The sequence below is a fragment of the Staurois parvus genome, unplaced genomic scaffold (assembly GCF_062004578.1).
Source record: "Staurois parvus isolate SC_StPar_1 unplaced genomic scaffold, SC_StPar_1.0 ptg000839l, whole genome shotgun sequence".
NCBI lineage: Eukaryota > Metazoa > Chordata > Amphibia > Anura > Ranidae > Staurois > Staurois parvus.
In genome coordinates, this window is record NW_028318635.1 from 571,212 (window position 1) to 590,427 (window position 19,216).

Genomic DNA, 19,216 nt, shown 5'->3' on the forward strand with positions numbered 1-19,216 from the left:
TGTTGCTTAACCACTTACCAACTGCCCACAGTAAAATTACTGCGCGCGGGGGGTGGGGGTGGGGGGTAGACAATCACGTACATGTACACAGTAGATTGTGGCTCCTGGTATCGGGCCATTTTGAGCTATGTGATCACATGATCACAATGTCAACAAAGTTTTTATGAATGAATCTCATTCATTACAGCTCTGATTCCTACAGCAGTGAGCTGTGATTGATCCACAGCTATCACACGGTACCTGGGCCAATCACAACACCTTGTACCATGTGATTAGCTGTAGTCTATCATAGAACACTAATAATGACAGTTGACATTCAAGTCATGGCCTGGACTGAGCGAAGTATAAGGGAGGGCCAGCATGACTGGGGCATGCAGACGAGGCGGAGAGTGTAATTTGGGTAGAGTCTAGGCAAGGAGAAGGGGATGGGGGGTGGTTACTTACTGGATTGGTGTACGAAGCATTGTGGGTGGTCTTGCAGGATTTGAAATGGGTGGGGTGGGTCTTGTCGGAATCAGTCGGAGCTTGTGCCATCACGGAGGTGGTTTCTACTTTTGCTGGTACCTGCGACGGAAAGAAAAAGCTAGGCATGGGTGACTTAGAGGGGATGCTATCCCAATTGCGGGCGGCAGCAGAAGCCAATGGCTCAGGGTGGTTAAGGGAGCGGCTGTCGGACATGCTGCAAGGCCCCAGGCCCGCGTCACCAGGCCCTTCTACTGGGCGCACACGTGCTCGGCGGTCTGTGCCTCCGGTGCGCTTTAGCCCAGAAGTGACAGCTCGGGTTCTGCGCCGTTCTGGGAGCCCCTTAGGGGACCCTCCAGCTCCGCCAGTGAAGCGTCGGCCTGCTTCTCCTGGTGGGGCTGGGAGGAATCCTCGTCGCTGGCGGACCCCTGGCGGGAGCACGTCCACTACCACCCGCTCCTCAGCCGACTCACCTCCTATTCGGGACCATGCGGCTGGCCCTGCAGGCTTTGGGCCTGCAGCGGTGGGGGCCCGGCGTGGGAGGAATGGTGGGCGGCCTTCGGGGGGGACTGAGTCCACGTCCCCAAGGAGAAGAGGATCGGGCTCTACAGGACCACGGCGGGCCCAGGAGGGTGCCGCCTCGTCACAGGCCGGGACCACGATGTCGGGGCCATCTTCTCTTGAGCGACGAGGCCGCAGTGGGCGGGGCTTAGCGGCTCGGAGCTCCGGCCCGGCAGCGGGTGAAGACATGGCCCCTGTGTGCGGCCCGGGCTCTGGAGCCGGGATTCGGCAGCTTCCTCGCCGGCCTGCGGCTGCTGGGCTCCCCTCTGCTGTCCAGCGGGCCTCTCAGGAGACGGCAGCTCGGAGCGCCGGGGGGGCGGCGCCGGATGATGTCATTCCCGGGCGCCGCCCGGGCTCTGGAGCCGGGACCCGGTCTGCAGTGGCGAGTCAGCTTGCGGCTGCTGGGCTTTCAGTGGCAGCCCAGCGAGCCCGTCGAGGGGGAGTGGACCTCCCCCCTGTGCAGCGGATCCGTGCTGGATCAGGACAGGGTCCCCTGTCAGTTGGGGCTTCGGCTGCTGGGAGTCCCTCTGCCTCCCAGCGAGCCCAGCATGGGAGGGATGATTCGGCGGCTCTGGGCTCCGGTGTGGTGGGGGCCAACCTGTCCGTGTGCCGCCCGGGCCCAGGAGCCATGCAAGAGTCGGGAGCGAGGCCTGGTGCGGCCTGGGACCAAGAGCCTGTGGTGTGGAGATCTGAAGGGGAGCTCAGCGGCTCCGAAGATGATGGGGTCCCTTCATCCCTGCATGGATCCGGATTGGCGGCTGTGGGTCCCGGTGAACGACTGCAGCCCGGTGAGTTGAATTCTGGGGCTGTTTTTTTCATTGTCTTCTTCTTCTATGTTTGAGAGTTCGCGGGACCTGGGGAGTGGCGCTCTTGCTTTGGCGTCAAGCGGGCCTGGGGCTGCAAGGGTTAATGTGTCTTCACTGGGGGGTTCCCCGGGGGCTGAGGGGGTTGTTAGTATGCTGTTGTCGGGTTTTCGGGATGTGTTGGCGCGTTGTGAGGCGGGGGTGGTTGCTCGGGCTTTGGCGCCACCTTTGGCTGCATGGTCAGCGGTGCAAGCTGCGGCATGTGGGAGCGTTGTTGGTCCTGGGGGTGGTGGACGTGAAGCTGCGGGGGTTATCCCGCAGGTGGTTACGGTGGCTGGGCCACAGGTCGCTGGTGCCTCTGCTGCAGTACGGACGGCGGTGGTTAGTTTTTTTAGCTCTGGTTCTGAGGCTCTGGGGGGGGAAGCGGCGGCGGATCATACTGGGGTTGATGGGGGAGATAAAGGGGTGACGGGGTTTGATGGTGTGCGTTTGGCGGATGCAGCGAAATGCGAAGTTTACATGTGCTTCGAGGGGCCCTTGGGGGCTCATCTGAAGCCGGAGGTAAAGGAGCGCATTTGGAGGGGTGAATATGTTGAAATATTTTCTTTGTTGCCGTTGGAGAAATTCAACTTAGACAAAGTTCGGCCAGATGAGAGTAAGAGGGAGGAGGAGGAGAAACGGCGATATCGTTTGATTCCCCGAACCTTCTCTAATTGGCTTCAGGCGTTTGCCATTCTGGCAAGCGTTATTGGTGAGAGGACGCCGGAGCATTGTTCCCCAATTTTTTGTCACTTAGATGCCATAAGGGAAGCTCAGAGGGTTTATGGGGGCATCGCGTGGTTACGATATGACGAGCAGTTTCGTCAGCGTATGACGGTTAGGCCTTCTTTGCGGTGGGACCATAAGGATATCGGGCTGTGGATGAAGCTTATGACTCCGGGGCAGACCGCAGCTCATCCCTTTCAGGGGGGGGCCGGGGGTACAGCTATGGTTGCACAACCGGCCGCGCTTAGAAAAGGTTACTGCTGGCAGTTTAATGAGGGATCGTGCAAGTTTGGATCCGGCTGCCGATTCCGTCATGAGTGCTCGGGTTGCGGGGGGGCTCACCCATTGTCCCGGTGTTTTAAGCAAGGGCGGGGGAGAGGTGGTGACACTGGAAAAAGGGATGTCGCCGGTGAGGGTAGGAAGGATGTTGCCGTTTTTAAAGCGGTACCCTGATCAGGCAGCGGCAACCTTGTTGCAGCGGGGTTTTTCTGAGGGTTTTTTGATCCCTTGTGTATTGGCGGTGGTTCCTCCAGCGGCGGATAATTTGAGGTCGGCGCAGTTGCACCCGGAGGTTATTGTGGAAAAAATTCAAAAGGAGGTGTCCTTGGGTCGCATGGCTGGCCCGTTTGTGGACCCCCCTATGCCGGATTTGGTAATTTTGCCGCTGGGGGTTGTCCCAAAGAAAGAGCCTAATAAATATAGACTCATTCATCACCTGTCTCATCCGCGGGGGGGTTCGGTCAATGATGCTATTGACCCTGGTTTGTGTTCTGTTTCCTATACTTCTTGCGATGCAGCGATTTCATGGGTGCGGCGGTTTGGTCGGTGTGCTCTGTTGGCAAAAACTGATATTGAGGCGGCGTTTCGCGGCGTTTCGCCTTTTGCCGGTGCATCCTAGTTGTCTCCGATTGCTGGGTTGCAAATGGGAGGGGTGCATATTTGTTGATCGTTGCTTGCCTATGGGCTGCGCCATTTCGTGTTCTCTATTTGAGACTTTTAGTTCTTTTCTTGAATGGGCGGTTAGAGATGTTTCTGGGCTCACATCTGTCATCCACTATTTGGATGATTTTTTGTGTATTGGCCCTCCGGGTAGTTCCATCTGTGCATCGCTACTGAGCACGGTGGAACATGTGTTCGAGCATTTTGGCGTTCCTTTGGCTTCGGATAAGACGGTGGGTCCGACCACGGAATTGTGTTTTTTGGGAATTATTATCGATACGGAAGCCATGGAATGTCGTTTGCCTCAGGATAAATTGGAGGAGCTCCGGGGGTTGGTGATTTCGGTGGGTCAGTGCAGGAAGATTCGACTTCGGGAATTACAGTCGTTATTAGGCAAGTTAAATTTTACTTGCCGCATCATGCCCATGGGGCGTATATTTTCCAGGCGCTTGGCGGCTGCCACGGCTGGTGTGGCGGCCCCGCATCACACGGTTCAGCTGCGAGGTGAGCTACGGGGCGATTTGGGGGTATGGCGGTCGTTTCTCGAGTCCTACAATGGAAGATCACTTTGGTTGGATGGGGTCGTGTCCAATTTTGATTTGGAACTCTTTACGGACACGGCGGGCTCGGCCGGTTTTGGAGCCTTTTTTCAAGGGCAGTGGTGTGCGGGTTCGTGGCCTTTGCAATGGCGGGAGGCGGGTCTGTTGCGCAATCTGACCTTGCTGGAGCTTTTCCCAATCGTTTTAGCTGTGTCTTTGTGGGGTGCTGTTTTCCGGAATAAACGGATTCGTTTTCATTGTGATAATCTGAGTGTGGTTAATGCCATTAACCGTGTTTCGGCCACATCTAGGCCGGTGGTCCGTATGTTGCAGCGGTTGGTTTTGGACTGTTTAAGTCTCAATTGTTTTATTTCGGCTGTTCATGTTCCGGGCGTGGATAACTCAGTTGCTGATGCTCTATCTCGTTTTCAGTGGGACAGATTCCGTCGGTTGGCACCAGAAGCGGAGCAACGCGGTATCGATTGTCCGGATCACTTGTGGAGCATCGCCTTGCCTCTTCAGCAGCCTTGATTCAGACATCAGTTTGCGCGTCCACTTGGGTTTTCTATGAGAAGGTGTGGCGTGAATGGCTGGAGCTGGTGAGTGAGGTGGGGGATGGTTTAGGGGTGGATGATGCCATGTACCTCCTGCTTTATTTCATAGGTAGGAATTTTGAAATGGGTGTTTCAGCATCTTTGATGTCTCGTAAGTTGGCGGGGTTGGCTTTAAAACTGGCGGGGGTCGTGACGTGACGAAGGATTTCCTTGTTCGGCAGGCTATGAGGGGGTACAGAAGAGGCTGTTCCATTCCCGATTCTAGACGGCAGGTTTCGTTTGAGGTTCTTCAAGCGGTGGTGGGCCAGTTGAATTGTGTTTGTTCCTCGTTGTATGAGGTGATTTTGTTCCGGGCTGCCTTTGTGCTGGCATTTTTTGGAGCCTTTAGGATTGGGGAGTTGGTTAGTCGGAACAAGTGGGGAGAGGGTGGTTTGACTGTAGATGAGGTTGTCTTGTTGGGTAGTGGGTTGCGTATTTTTCTACGCAAGTCAAAAACAGACCGTTTGGGTCGGGGTACCTGGGTGGAGTTGTCTGTGATTCCGAGTTCTCCGATTTGTCCGGTACGGGCGGTTAGGGAATTTCTTGAGGTGAGACCTGACCTTCCTGGGGTTTTCTTTCTGCATGCGAATGGGATGGCTCTGTCTCGTTTTCAATTTGGGGCAGTTTTTAAACGGTGTTTGCAGTCTGCCGGGTTGGGTGTGGAACAATATTCGTCCCATTCATTTCGCATTGGGGCAGCTACGGAGGCCGCCCGGTGGGGGTTGGGTGATCAAGTGGTTCGCCGTATTGGGCGTTGGGATTCGGATAGATTCAGGTTATATGTGCGTCCTCAGCTCTTGTGATGGGTGTACTGTTTTTTGGTGTTGTTGTGTTGGTCTCCGTGGTACTTGTCTTTGTCAATTTGTGTTTTGTTTGTTTTGTGGGGGCCTTTGTGGTGAGGGTTCTACCTCCTCCCTTCTTTTCTGTGTTTCTTTTCAGGTTCCGATGGCTGCTTGGTATGGATCATGGGCCATTCGTATGTTTTTTGGGGGGCTAAGAGGGCGGATGTTCGTCCAGAGGGTTCGGCAACTGGGAATTGAGAGAGGGGAGGCGAGGCTTCGTTGGCTGGGAGTGCCGGGAATGTTGTGGTCCAGGGTGGTCCCGGAAATTCATCACTATTCACGTTTAGACCGGCCTCCAGATGTTTTGGTGTTGCATGTGGGGGGTAATGATCTCGGGTTGCGCTCCATGCGGGAGGTTATCCGAGATATCAAGTTTGATTTTTTGCGTATTCTGTCTTTTTTCCCAGTGATTGTATGGTCGGACATAGTGGCCTGTGCTTATTGGAGCATGGCCCGTTCCGTCGAAAAAATTAATAGGGCTCGGGTTAAGGTGAATAAGGAGGTGGCGCGTTTTTTTGTGAGGAATGGTGGCCTAGCAGTCCGTCATAGGGAGCTGGAGGAGGAGTCCTGGCGGTATTGGCGTTCGGATGGGGTGCATCTCAATGCGGTTGGGATTGACCTGTGGTCCTTGGGCCTGCAGGATGGTATCCAACGTGGATTACGTGTGTGGCGGGCTACACGAGTGTAAGGGTTCACACTCGTGTGCTGTGGCAGGGGTCGATGGGTCTTTGAAGGCGGTGGTGGAGTGACAAGTTGATGAATTATGGGTTGGGCCCATCGTAGGTATGGGTGTCCCTTCCCAGTAAAAGGTCATGTTGGTAATGTGGGAGTTCATTTTGGCTGTATCTGGGTTAAGTAACGGTAGTATTGTCCCCGAGGCGGTGTAGTAGCGGCTGGGGGCCTTTCATTGGGTATCAGATACAGCCGAGTTGGTGATGGGAGTAATGGTGCCTTCAGAGACCTTAGACCCGGGTTGGGATTTTACTGTCAGGTATCAATTGAGTTACTGTAATTTATGTTTGGTTATGTTGAATAAATGGCTGCTATGGCCGGTTTTACACCAGAAAGAGAGTTGCGTGTTTATTTGGGTGAAAGGTTTTTGAAGGGGGGTGGTGGTGTTTTTAAGAGGGGTAGGTAAGTATTAGCCTCGGGGATTCTGCAAGTCCAACAGTCATGATAATTCAAAGCATTGCTGTCACAATAATCATCATTGTAACAGCAAAGTGTAAAAAAAAAAAAATCCCTGATCACACCCCAGGGTAGTACAGTATTACTATGGTGACACTGAACTACTCTGATGAAAGTATGTACACAAACAATTGTAAAAAAATTTTAAAAGTTTAAACAAATTAAAAGATCGAAAAATACATTATTGATTGATTGATTTAATATACTGTCAACAGTCAGTGTTGCTGATCACCACCACGCCAGTCATATGATGATGCTGTACTGCACTGGTGACAGTATTTAAAAGAAATTATTTAATACTTTATTTTCTAAAAAATTTTGGCAAAAAATTACAACTTCAAAAAACTTGCCATGCTTCTTACTAAATACTTTACAAAAAGGGGTCATTTGGGGGGTATTTGTAATGTCCTGACATTTTATGGGCCTCAAGAAATGAGATTGGCTGTCAGCACACAGAGGACACAGCAGTTACAGGACCGGGTCACTGCCAGGGGGTGCTTGAGTGTGAATGTGCAGGGTATGTTGCTGTGCCTGTTCATGTCGCCAGTCAGCAGTAAATGTACTACTGCTGGTTTTTGCGTCGTTAAATATTTCCACATATGGCAGTTGAAAAAAAGACTACCAGACTACCGATAGGGTCAGTTTACCAAGTGCATGTGTTTTTTTATACCAAGTTTAAAAATATAAAAAAATAAATTCATGCAAGATTATTTATAAAGTGTTTTAAAAATGTTGAACCATCTGTAAAGCAAGAAAAGATAAATAGCAAGAATGTATTGTGTGCATTAGAACAGAAACACGCCTACATTTGGGAATCTCTCGTTTCCAATGCCATAATGTGATCTTGACAAAAGTTAATTTATTTTAGGTATACTGACAATTTATGCAGTGCTTTTTATATACTGTATATTCATATCAGCCCCTGCCCCCAAGGAGCTTACAATTGAAGTTATAAAGGTCCAGCAGAGAGATTTTTGTTAATTCTTATGTGTAACTAAATGTTACCTCTACGTAGATGTAATAAACATCCAGATTGTTGCACTCTACTTTAAAATCAATACTTTTTTATGCCAGATAGTACAGTTCCTGCACTGCTTCTGGTCCACTCTGGATATGGGAGTTGAGGGTCTCATAGACAGAATTACTAGTGACGTTTATCTACTCCCATCTCCCCTTGGCTATTCAAAGAATGCTGTGGCTTTTGTGAAGCACAGCATTTTGTGAAATAACAACAATCTCTTTTCCTAGAGATGTGCTTTGAGTTTACTAATATATTAATAATGAATAAATATATTTAATTTGCTATACATTTTTTTAATTGTCAGTTACAATCTGTTTACGGCACACTAAACACAAGGACTCTTTGAGAGGGCAGATACCGGTCTTGTACTAGAGGAAAATACTTTAACTGTATCTCTACAGACACATTCATTTGTCTCAGAACATTGTTTTCTATTCCACTGGGATGAACACTTGGCTGAAAAAAGAGGCAGAAATGGAAAAAAATATAGAGCAGCACAATGAAGTGAGGGATTCCAATTCTTAAGGATAATAGGATTGCACAATAGCATTGTAAGGGGAATATCTGGGCCCGTAACATCTCTGGGCCCAAGGCTACAATTTAAAATGTCCTCACTATAGTTGCTGCCTAAGGGCATTGATATTTAATCACAGTGTAATATCTTCTTTATGAAGCATGTCTAGTTGTTCTTTTACTTTCCTACGTGGAGTAGTCTGAACAAATATTGGGCACATAATATTAACTATTTACCCAGGAGTAACTTGGGCTATTATTTTTATGATTAAAGCTGATATGTCACCTAGAAAGAATAAATGGAGGTCTCCTACAGCATTACACATTGGCATCAACACAACAGATGTTTGCTGTTTGTTGCTACTGATATTTTATATTAGTTTGCAAGTTCTACTATATACAGAAAGAACATAGATATTGCGCAAATAGCAATTGCTTATCCACACTTAAATTAGCTTGGTTTGTAAGCAATGTTTCTTTTTTTTTTTGCCATCCACCAGTTATCCATCTCCTGGTTAGGTTTTACCACTTCTCAAACTTCAAAATGAATCTGAAGAAATCAGTATGAGCAGGGGCGAACTGACAAATCATGGGGCCCCCGGGCAATAGGGGATCATGGGGCCCCTGTGTCCTTGCCCAAACTCAAAAAAGCCTATGAAAATGGTACCAGGGGCATCTCATGGGGCCCCCTACTGACCCTGGGCCCTTGGGCAGTGCCCGAGTTTCCAAATGGTCAGTCCGCCCCTGAATATGAGTGAACCTGGGGTCTTCAACAAAAAACAAGAAAGGCTAAAGAACAAATTCATGCCTCACTGTTCACACACAATGTTAACCCCTATGCATCGAGAGTACGCAAATATGATAAATATGAAACCTCTCGGTGGGTGGGCCTTGATGCCAAGAGGCTGCTTTTTTTAGCATACCCAAATGTAAATGCCTACTTGAAAGCTCCCAAACGCAGACTTCTAATCATATGACCACTGTGACAGCCAATAATGGCAGTCACATGATCATAAACTCCGGCCCACCTCCTGACATCAGAAACCTCTTAAAGGGCCGGGAGGTGCAGCTTTAATGGGTTAAGTATGTCTTTAAAGTTGAACTTCAGGCAAACAGCTAATTACACACATGAAATACAGTATATAAAGTATAAGGGAGCTGTTTTACCTGCCAACAGATTTACAGTTCTGTCCATTCAGTCTTGAACTTTACACAGTCCTACCACATTGAGCTTAGTCTGAGCTTAGTCAGTTAAAGAATATTGTGGCATCATCTCCCCACCCCTAGCCTGTTGAATGGACAATGTAGGAGCAGAAGACAGATCAGATCACTCTGCTCTGTCTTCCTAAGTTTTTGTTAGCATATTTGCTTATTGGCTTATACAGATGCTACTTCTTCTTTGCAGCTCCATTTATATTGTAAAGGAGATTACAACAGACTAATATCACTGAAAATTCAAATTCAAAATAAAATCCCAGTATATATATCTCCATATGTAAATGCTATGACTTTCACGCAAACCAATTAATTTACACGTATTGGGGGTTTTATTAAAAGCAAAGACATGTAACAGAATATATTTTGGTGCAACTTTATGACGAAATTTGACTTTTTACATTTTTCTACTGGACATGTTTAATAGCAAAAAGTAAAAAATATTGTACTTTTCTCAAAATTGTCTTTTTTTTATATAACGCAAAAAATAAAAGATGCACAGGTAATCAAATACCATAGAAAGAAAGCTCAATTTGTGGGAAAATAAGGAAATAAATTTAATTTGGGTGCAGTGTTGCATGATTGTGCAATTGTCAGTTAAAATAATGCAGCGCCGTAACGCAAAAAATGGCCTGGTCAGGAAGGGGGGTAAATCCTCAGGAGGGCAAGTGGTTAAATAAGCAGAGGCTTTAGAATGTGGAATCTAAATTTGCCAATTTTTCTTAAAATTTTCTATAGTGTAATTCCTATGTGCTAGCATAAACTCATAATGAGCTTGTGTATTTACTCTAATAATCACATTAGATAAGTTCAGTGCATTTGGGCTTTTCCAGAGGTTAGCTAATGTGAGTCTCACAGCTATAAGTATGTGTCACTACTGTTCTATATAGTGGAGGGTATCTATTTAGATTAATTCCTAGAAGAGCCATAGCAGGAGTAAGTCCCAATAAATTACCAGTGAGACACGCTATACAAGAAGATATAGTTTGCCAAAAAAAATGTACTTTTCTTCAATTCCAAAGGATATGATATAAAGTACCAGGTTGTTCATTACATCTCCAGCATGTAGGAGAAACACAGGGATAAATTTTTGAGAGTTTATATGGTGTCAGATACCATCTGTTTAGTATTTTTATGTGCGTTATCTCAGTGTTCTGTACACAAAGATGCTTTCCCAGTAGCTGAGATGGTGTTTTGCCATTGACTCCGAGAAAAAGTTTGTGATAGTTCAAGTTCCCATTTATGCATGTTTCTACTTTTAAATTCTTTGGGGTAACAGGAAAGTATGCCATAAAAAAAGGATATTTCTTTTATTTGTGTGTATTACTAGTGGTGAGAAACTGCCAGATTTCTTTAGGTATTTCTATACTATTATCAGGGTTAAACTGTTTTAAACGAGCCTGTTTATTGATTTTAATAATCATTTTAATCTTATAATCTACAGGTAAGCAATTATAATATTGAAAATCTTGTAGAATCATCCACCTTGAGGCAAGTTTTACAATATTCTACAGTCCTCAAAGGAACAGGCACTTTTATTATCTTAGTTTCACCTTTAGTTTTAGATACAATGTTTCAAAGCTATTAATGTAAATCTTATGGATAAGAAATTAGGTAATATTACCTTAGGAAGCATACATTTAGCAATTAACAAAGCAAACATATCATACCCCAGAGTATTCTCCCTTTCAATTGCTGACCATAATTTACCTTCAGGAGATGAGAACCACTAATGCATTTGGGAGTCGATAGAATTGAAAATGCAACTCTAGGTTTTTTACCATTCCAGATGAGATTCTTCAATTTGGAATTCACTTGGTTAAAAAAATTAGAAGGAATTAATACTGGAATAGAGTGGAAATAATATAGGATCTTAGGCAGCATTTTACATGCTGCCACCTTCCCAACCCAGGAGAGTTGAGTTTTGTTGTATATTTTGGGAATTTTTAATAATTTGTTCTAAAACTTTAGGAAAGTTCTCCTCATATAACTTGGAGGATGGACAAGTAAGTTGTATCCCTAGATATGATATAGAATTGTTATCCCAATGAAATCTAAATTTTGATTTCATACCCTTAATAACATTTTTAGGCATATTCATGGGTAGTACATAGCATTTAGTTTGAGTCATCTTATAGGAAGACATCTTTCCATAGTCGTTAAGGGTTTTCCGAACCTCATCTTCCAATGATTCTGGATTAGATCATGAAGGTATGATGTCATTAGCAAATAATCCTATTTTATGCTCATATTCACCAATACTTATGCCTGTAATAGCAGAATTTGAACGGCAGGACACTGCTAATGATTCTATTTTTAACGAAAATATTATGGGGGATAATGGGCATCCTTGTCTGGTACCATTTGACAAGGTGATGCTCTTAGATATAATACCAGATGTATATATGCTAGCTGTTGGTTTCTTGTAAAGAGACATGATTGCTGAGTGAAAAAACCCGAGAACCCAAATTTTGTTAGTGTTGCAGCCAGATAGTCTGAACGAACTCTGCTGAATGCCTTGTCTGCATCCAAGGCTAGAAGCAAGGAAGGCATTTGACTATTCTCTATATGTTGAATTAAAGTATTACTAGACCCACAACAGTAAAATCAGTCTGTAAACGCAGTAAAGAATGCTTGTCATATTCACTGTAGAACCTAAGGGGTTAAACATCTGCATTGTATAAAAAAGGCTGTTTTATCCTGACTTCTCTGATCCTCCCCTTCTTCCAGGGTCCCCCTCTTATCTCCTGATAAGACATATCCTGTGGAATCACTCTGTACATGCTCAGTTTGGTGTGTATTGCTAGAGATGAATTTGTTATCTTGTGATCAGCACAGGGCCAACCAGCACCTTCCAGACAGAGGTCAGGGGTTCTGCATCTTCCTAGAGCAGAATGAAATCTCCTTCTACAAGTTTTAGCCAGTGCTCTGCTGGACATTGATAGAAGTCACAAGAGTGCTCTAATTGCTGATGAGACAAGGTATTTAGCAGTTTATATTACTAAAATAATTGCATTTTTATGTTATGTGTACTGTGGAAGACCAGATATAGTGAATGCAGGGTACTGGGTTTAGTAACATTTTAAGTTGGTTATCCTTCTGGTTCCATCTGGAGCTTAACAAATCCTACCTGGTCAGGATTTATCAGATAAGATGTAACATCCATTAAACAATTTGCAATGACCTTTGCATAGACAAGCCGAGGTCAGGACGGGCGGAAAACAAGCACATGTGGTGGACGAATCCAGATTCGGTACATGGGTAGCCACACACAGGATACAGGAGTAGCAACAAACAGGAGCTCATAGAAGTAAGAAGTTGCTCAGGCTAAGTGGGCAAGACCGAGCATGTCTTATATAGACAAGCAAACTAGGAGGCGGACCAGGAAGTGATGGAAGGGAAGGGAAGGAAATAAAACCTAGGGAATAGCAGACGACACCCATAGGTGAGCACAGACAAACCACACATGTGAAAGGAATCAGGGTAGGAAAAGCACTGCAGCAAGGTGGTAAAAATACACAAACAAGAAATTGCAGGCTAACTTGTGACATGGATCATGTAGATCTTCCTAAGGAAACACATTATTTAACCCAACTCTGTTAGTATGAGATTTCTTAGTGGTGTCCATATTAGGGTCCATAGGGGTATTTACTGTAAGTCCCCGCAGATAACATCATTTCCTATTTGTAGCTTTTTGATTTTCACTAATACTTTCCTAATATATTGGTGAGGATTCTTAATTGGAGCATGTATGTTCACAATCGTATATATTACATTATCAATGGCTGCTATGAAAACTACGGTATATATCTTCTTTGTGTGTCAATATGTAGATTGATGAGTTGAAAGGAGACAGAGTCCTTGATTGCTGTAATTACTCCCCTCTTCTTCTTTCTGTTGTTGGACATAAATATATATGGAATTTTTTTTACATGTGAATTTGGGTTCCTTATTCACTGCAAAATGAGATTCTTGAATACATACAGTGTCCCATCCAAGCTTCAGGGCATCCATCCATAGAGCCTTCCTTTTGTATGGGCTATTGAGGCCTTTCACATTTAATGACATAAATTTAAGACCCATAATATAGCAAATTCCAGATGCATAAATTTTGCATTCTCAGTGTTGTGATGAGGGTCCGGTGCCATCTTGTTTTGTTGGCATTCCGTCTGGGCTATGAAACTCACCCAATTTGCAGGGACCTTCCCTACTTTTCCTCTTCCCCATTGCAGATGCTGATTCTCCACCTCTTCCACTCCTGCTCTGTGTGGTCAGGGGTGCTTTGTGTTGCTGTGGACCACTTCAGAGAATCCCGTCATCCTGGAGCTCCGCTATATCACAGTCATATACCTCTGCTGCCGGCCATGCCCCCCCCCCCCCCCCGAGATATTTTAGGTACTTGAAGATGTTATAGATTTTAATCACTCATCTCTAACCCATATATGTTTTGCAGAAAACCACACATAACGTGAACCTCTCAAATGAAATATGTAGAAATATAATCTACAGTGAGTGCTTGACTAGGCATGTGAGAAAAAAGTCCTCTCCAAACCTATAAGGCCTCTTAAAGTATAACTAAAGGCAAACCATTTTTTTTAGTATTTAATGGAGTGGAGATGCATTAGAACACTTGTCAGTGTGATTGCTGTCTGTGCCTCCATTAGGAAGGTGAACCTGCTCTATTTATACTGATTAACAGGTGATTACTTATATTCTTTCAAAATAATTTTAGAGAATGACTTGGCTAAGGACCTTTGGCTGCTACTGACAAACTGAATGAACCAGATGGCATATTTACCCTAATTCTCAACTACAACAAGCATACTCAACATTCACTGATTTTTCAGATCACTTTGCCCATTTGTGGGATTGTGAATGGAGCACTTACCTAGTTACTTTTGATGAAGAACCCTTACCATGAAAAAGGGAATCCCTACATAATTTAGTACTGTTTGGTTTTCTAGTTCTCAAACCAAAACAATGGATCATGGACCAAAGAAAGCAAATTTGTTGATTATATAGTGCAAAAAACCTCCTGTTCACTTGAGCCTTTGACAGTTTCCATTTTTGGGGACAAGACACCCAACGTATTGACAATACATAGCTCAACACTTTTGTTTCTATGTTAACAAACCCCTTTAAAGTAAACTTTTGCTTTTCTTATGCTGTGTTCTCTTTATTGGCAACCACACTCCAAGCTTATACTTACCTTCTTTTAACTTACCAGGAGTAAAAAAAAAAATACCTGGTACCTGGGGGAGAGTCCAAACCCTGTCCAAACCCTTCAAGTTTGCAAACTGGAGCTTAAAAAAGGCTGAATAATCTCTCCTTGCAGCCATTTGATGATGATAGGTGCCTGAACATACTCCACAAACTCAGAGTATGTAAAGCATGGTTGGGCTCCCTTTGGGCATCCTGGAAGGATTTTTACATAGGTTTGGACTGTTGACATTTCTCTACAGCGTGAGGTGCGTGAGGTGCCTGATTTGCCATTCACCAAACACCAAACTGTCATATAGATGGGTGAGGAGCAAGCCACATGTACTTTATACATTGAAGTTCTGGGCATTTTCTTCATTCATGGTGGCTGAACAGAACAGTCAGAGATTGAAGGAAATAGTATAAGTAGCTGGTAGGGCCGTCATTAAGGTGGACCTGTTCGTTTACATGGAAAAACACAGATCCATTTCAAGGTTTAAGGTAACGTAATAAAAGAAAATTGAATAAAACAATGGAGGAAATGTTTTGACCCCTAGCTTGCCCTAATTTACTCCACAAAAATCAACCGGTTACAACTATGAAAGCAAAAATAATATTAAAAAAAGTAAAAAGCAATATTTACATTGTCTAAAGGTCTGTTCTTTTTAAATTGAACCATATATTGTTAATAGTATATTTCTTTATTGTGCGCTACACTTCAATAACTCAGTTGTCTACATTCTATATGGTGAGGTCCAATATATGACAATTTTATAATATCTTACCTAAAAACCTATGTGCTAAAAAAAATGGTAGTATTAAATTCACATTAATATGTACAGTATTTTAGTCATCTATTTACAAATGTTATATAAAGCCTAATTTGGCAAAGAAAAAGCATCCGGAACTGGTGACTAATTAGCTGTGAATGATTATTTTTTGACGCTTTGGATTTGTGCTACCAATATGAAGTCTGCAGTGGAGGCTAGTGATTTGTACAATGTGTACAGCAAACAGCAAGAGAAAAAAAAATGAAATCTCACTAGCTGGATAAACAAATTGGTACTCTCTTTCTTTAAGAACACTTCCCAAAAAACCCCCTCAGTATAAGCCAACTGCTAAATGAACTACACTACCTGTTCACTGTATTGGAAATAAAAAGATTCTTTGTGATGCAGAGTTGCTAATTTGTGGAACTGTTTGTTCGCCTGAACTTCCATCCTCCTTCAGGCTTTTGTCAATACATAGAATGTAATTGGATTTAACAAGGAAGAATATTCCAAATTCAGCATAAGTAAATGAAGCTTATAGTAAAGAAGAATTATTGCAAAATGTCAGAACTAATTGCTTCATTCTGAAAATTGCATACATTATATTGACTTCTGTGTGGCATGCTTATCCTGTTAGATTTATTAAATAGAAAATCAGGACAATATGAGCCTACATTTTACATCATGCAGTATTTATTAAACTTCTTAAATGTATACATACAAAATGGATTTTTTTACAACTCAGCTGTGACATGGTTAAGGCTTTGCACACATTCTTGATGCAGTAGCAAATTTGGCGCAGGGTTGCTCACTGACAAAATTTTACTGACAGAGCACAGTAACGGAAACTTCTATTACAAACTAAAAAAACTGAATAAAACAATATCAACAGTATGGTAAAAACTAAAACTAAAAACAGCCACAAGGAGTAAACTGTCTTACTCTATAGATAAAAAACTCAACAAACTCAAACCAATCTGCATGGCTAAAACTGAGTGTAATTGAGCAAGCATAAATTAATGGCATTGTTACCAACATTCCAAAATAATTAAGAGACACACCTTGACCGGGTTCAGGAAAAACAAATTGGGGGTCAAAGCATGGACATTGCTTCAATTCATGGTGTATGGCTTGTAGTGTCACATCTTTCCCCCTTTTCTCCTATGTTTTAGACAAAATAGACTTTTTTTTTCAAAGAGAAACTAGGTGATAAATAAGTCTCGTGTAGGTGTTGTCAGTGGGAAGAAAATAAGTTCTATTATTGGTGTCAGTGTGATTAAAATAAGCTCCGTTGTTAGTATCAGTAGGATAAAATCAGCCTCATCATTGGTGTCAATGGAATAAGAAAGGCCCTACCATTGGTGTTAGTGGGAAAAGATAAAACCCATTGTTGGTGCAATATGCAATTCTACACTGTCCATCAATGTAATTAAGGAATTCTATGTTGTACTAAAATTGGAGCACCTGAACTTGTCCACAACACTAAAATGAATTGTTAAACAATAAATACAACATTTTAACAGCCTTGTGGTGAGTCTTAGGCCCCATGTACACGGGACACTTCTGAACGATGGAAACTGACTGCTGGAAAACGCAGGTAAAAAAAAGTCTGTTTAGCCACGTTTGCATAACGTGTTTATGCGCATTTATGCGCGTTTATGCGCGTTTCGCATTTAGAAGCGTTTTTTAAAGATAAGCACAGGATAACCTCCCAAATGCCCAGAATGCACTGAAAAGTGGTAAATTATTAACTATTTCAGACTGTTTCAGAAAAATAGAGAGAGTAGAAGCAGACACAGCAGGATGAGTTGCTCATTAACATTTCTTTTGTTTCCAAGGGTGGGAAAGGTGTCTGGTGGAGTGAGCCATTAAGGCCACCTGGCAGGGGGTCTTCATGAGGAATTTGAGGAGTGAATGGTCATTAACATATCTTTTGTTTCCAAGGGTGGGAGAGGTCTGAGGTGTGAATTGGTCATTCCAATGTGTGACAAGCTTGGTAGGAACATCCTGTGTTCAGTGTTTTGGCCATCTGAGCACCTTGAAAATGCTTTCCATGCATTTTTCATGATGAAAAAAGGCTCTGGACAGCATCGGGAACTGGAAGAGTTAAAAAAAATTTTCAAACGCAAATACTTATAAATGTTAAGACACGTTTAGCCACGTTTACAAGCATTTTGCATTTGCAACGCTAATAAAAACGTCTGTAAACTCAAATGCCTGTAAAAAGACTGTAAACGAAGATGTGTACACACATAGGAAAACATTAGGGTGAGTTCAGGGGCTGTTGAAAAAAACACTGAACAGCTCCTAAACGTGAGTTTATCAGCTGCAGTGTACATGAGCCCTTATAATTACAGTGGGGGTGCTGGTGAATAGGATGGAGACTAAAGCTGGCTATACATGGATTGAAATTTGGCTGGTTCATCAGGGACCAGACGAATTTTGATCCATGTATGGGCACTGTGGTTAAACATAAGTCAATCTACTGACTGACTTCTGTTCAACCAACCTGTCAGACTTTAGCTGCTCAGTCAGTGCTGTAGACTATGGTCTGCAGTGTTCATCAGTGTATTCTGATGGTGGGGAAGTCTCCTCACTGTCAGAATACAATATGTCAGTGGGGAGGATTTTCCTATCTACCTTGAAGAATGTGTGGATAGGAGAATTGGGGTAGTTTTTTTTGTTGGTTGAACAAAAACAACTGATTAATGTATGGGCAGCTTAGGTTTTCAAATTCACCAATGTGCTCTCCTATGTGTTAAATCTTAAGACCCGTCAAAATCCCTCCAGGTCACTGCAGTACACACCTTAACATGCATTAAAATAGCCAGTTTCTAAGAAAAGGGCAGCCAGTGTAGGGAAATGACCTGAAAATTAGACTTTTTTTCAAAACAGTGCAGTACAATAAATGGCACTGAAATATACCAAAGTATTGAATGTTAATGCAACAAATTGAATGTGAGTGGCCAAGAATGTAAATTGTATAAGAAACACAGACCCTCCATGTGGGGCTTTTTATATGAAACTTTTTTGCCCCGGGTGCAAATGCATACTAATACAACTGGGAGGGGATCATACAAAATTAAGCAAACACGTATAAAGGCAAGGCCTCAGATAGACTGGCACTCCTACATTAAGCATTTCTAAATGCAGGATAAGTTATCTGGGAAGTATAAACGGTGTTTATGCCTCCCAGATTACTTTTTCCTCCATTTATATGTTGCTTCTTTAGCAAGTATAGATGCATTTATTTGCTTTTATATGCTTTTACATGCATTAACATCCATTCAGCTACATTGAATTCCACAAATCCAGCACTAAACAGACCATGAATGCACATTTTTCCTGATTTGGTAAATGTATTTAAACATTGAGCTTGTAAACACTTCTGAATGTCTATGTACGAATGTACATAGAAAAGCATAGGATGAATTTAGATCTGTTTAATAATTTTTGCTTTGTCGACTTGAATAGTCCATTTTTTATGGTAGTATACATGAGGCCTTACTTAACATAAATTATGCTTTGTCTGCTCAGCCAGCTATGAAATGTGAAAACCAAAATTAAAGTGTTACTAAACCCACATCAGTAAAATCAGTCTGTATATGCAGTAAAGCATGCTTGTTATACTCACTGTGGAACCTAAGGGGTTAATCCTCTGCATTGTGTGAAAAGTCTGTTTGATCCTGTCTTCTCTGATCATCCCCTTCTTCCACAGTCCCCAATCCATCTGCTGATTGTACAGAGCCCTAGGAGACACTCTGCACATGCTCAGTTTGGTGTGTATCACTAGAGAGTTTTTTATT

At 43.4% G+C, this 19,216-nt stretch overlaps 1 protein-coding gene and 1 pseudogene across 1 annotated transcript in view; one reads left to right on the top strand and one right to left on the bottom strand.

Annotated features, from left to right (window-relative positions):
• The window catches only part of LOC149443669 (autism susceptibility gene 2 protein homolog), a 782,555-nt gene that overhangs the window by 546,036 nt on the left and 217,303 nt on the right, over positions 1-19,216 (bottom strand). The gene's annotated exons all lie outside the window — the stretch shown is intronic.
• LOC149443671 (uncharacterized) lies at positions 3,205-4,600 on the top strand (annotated as a pseudogene).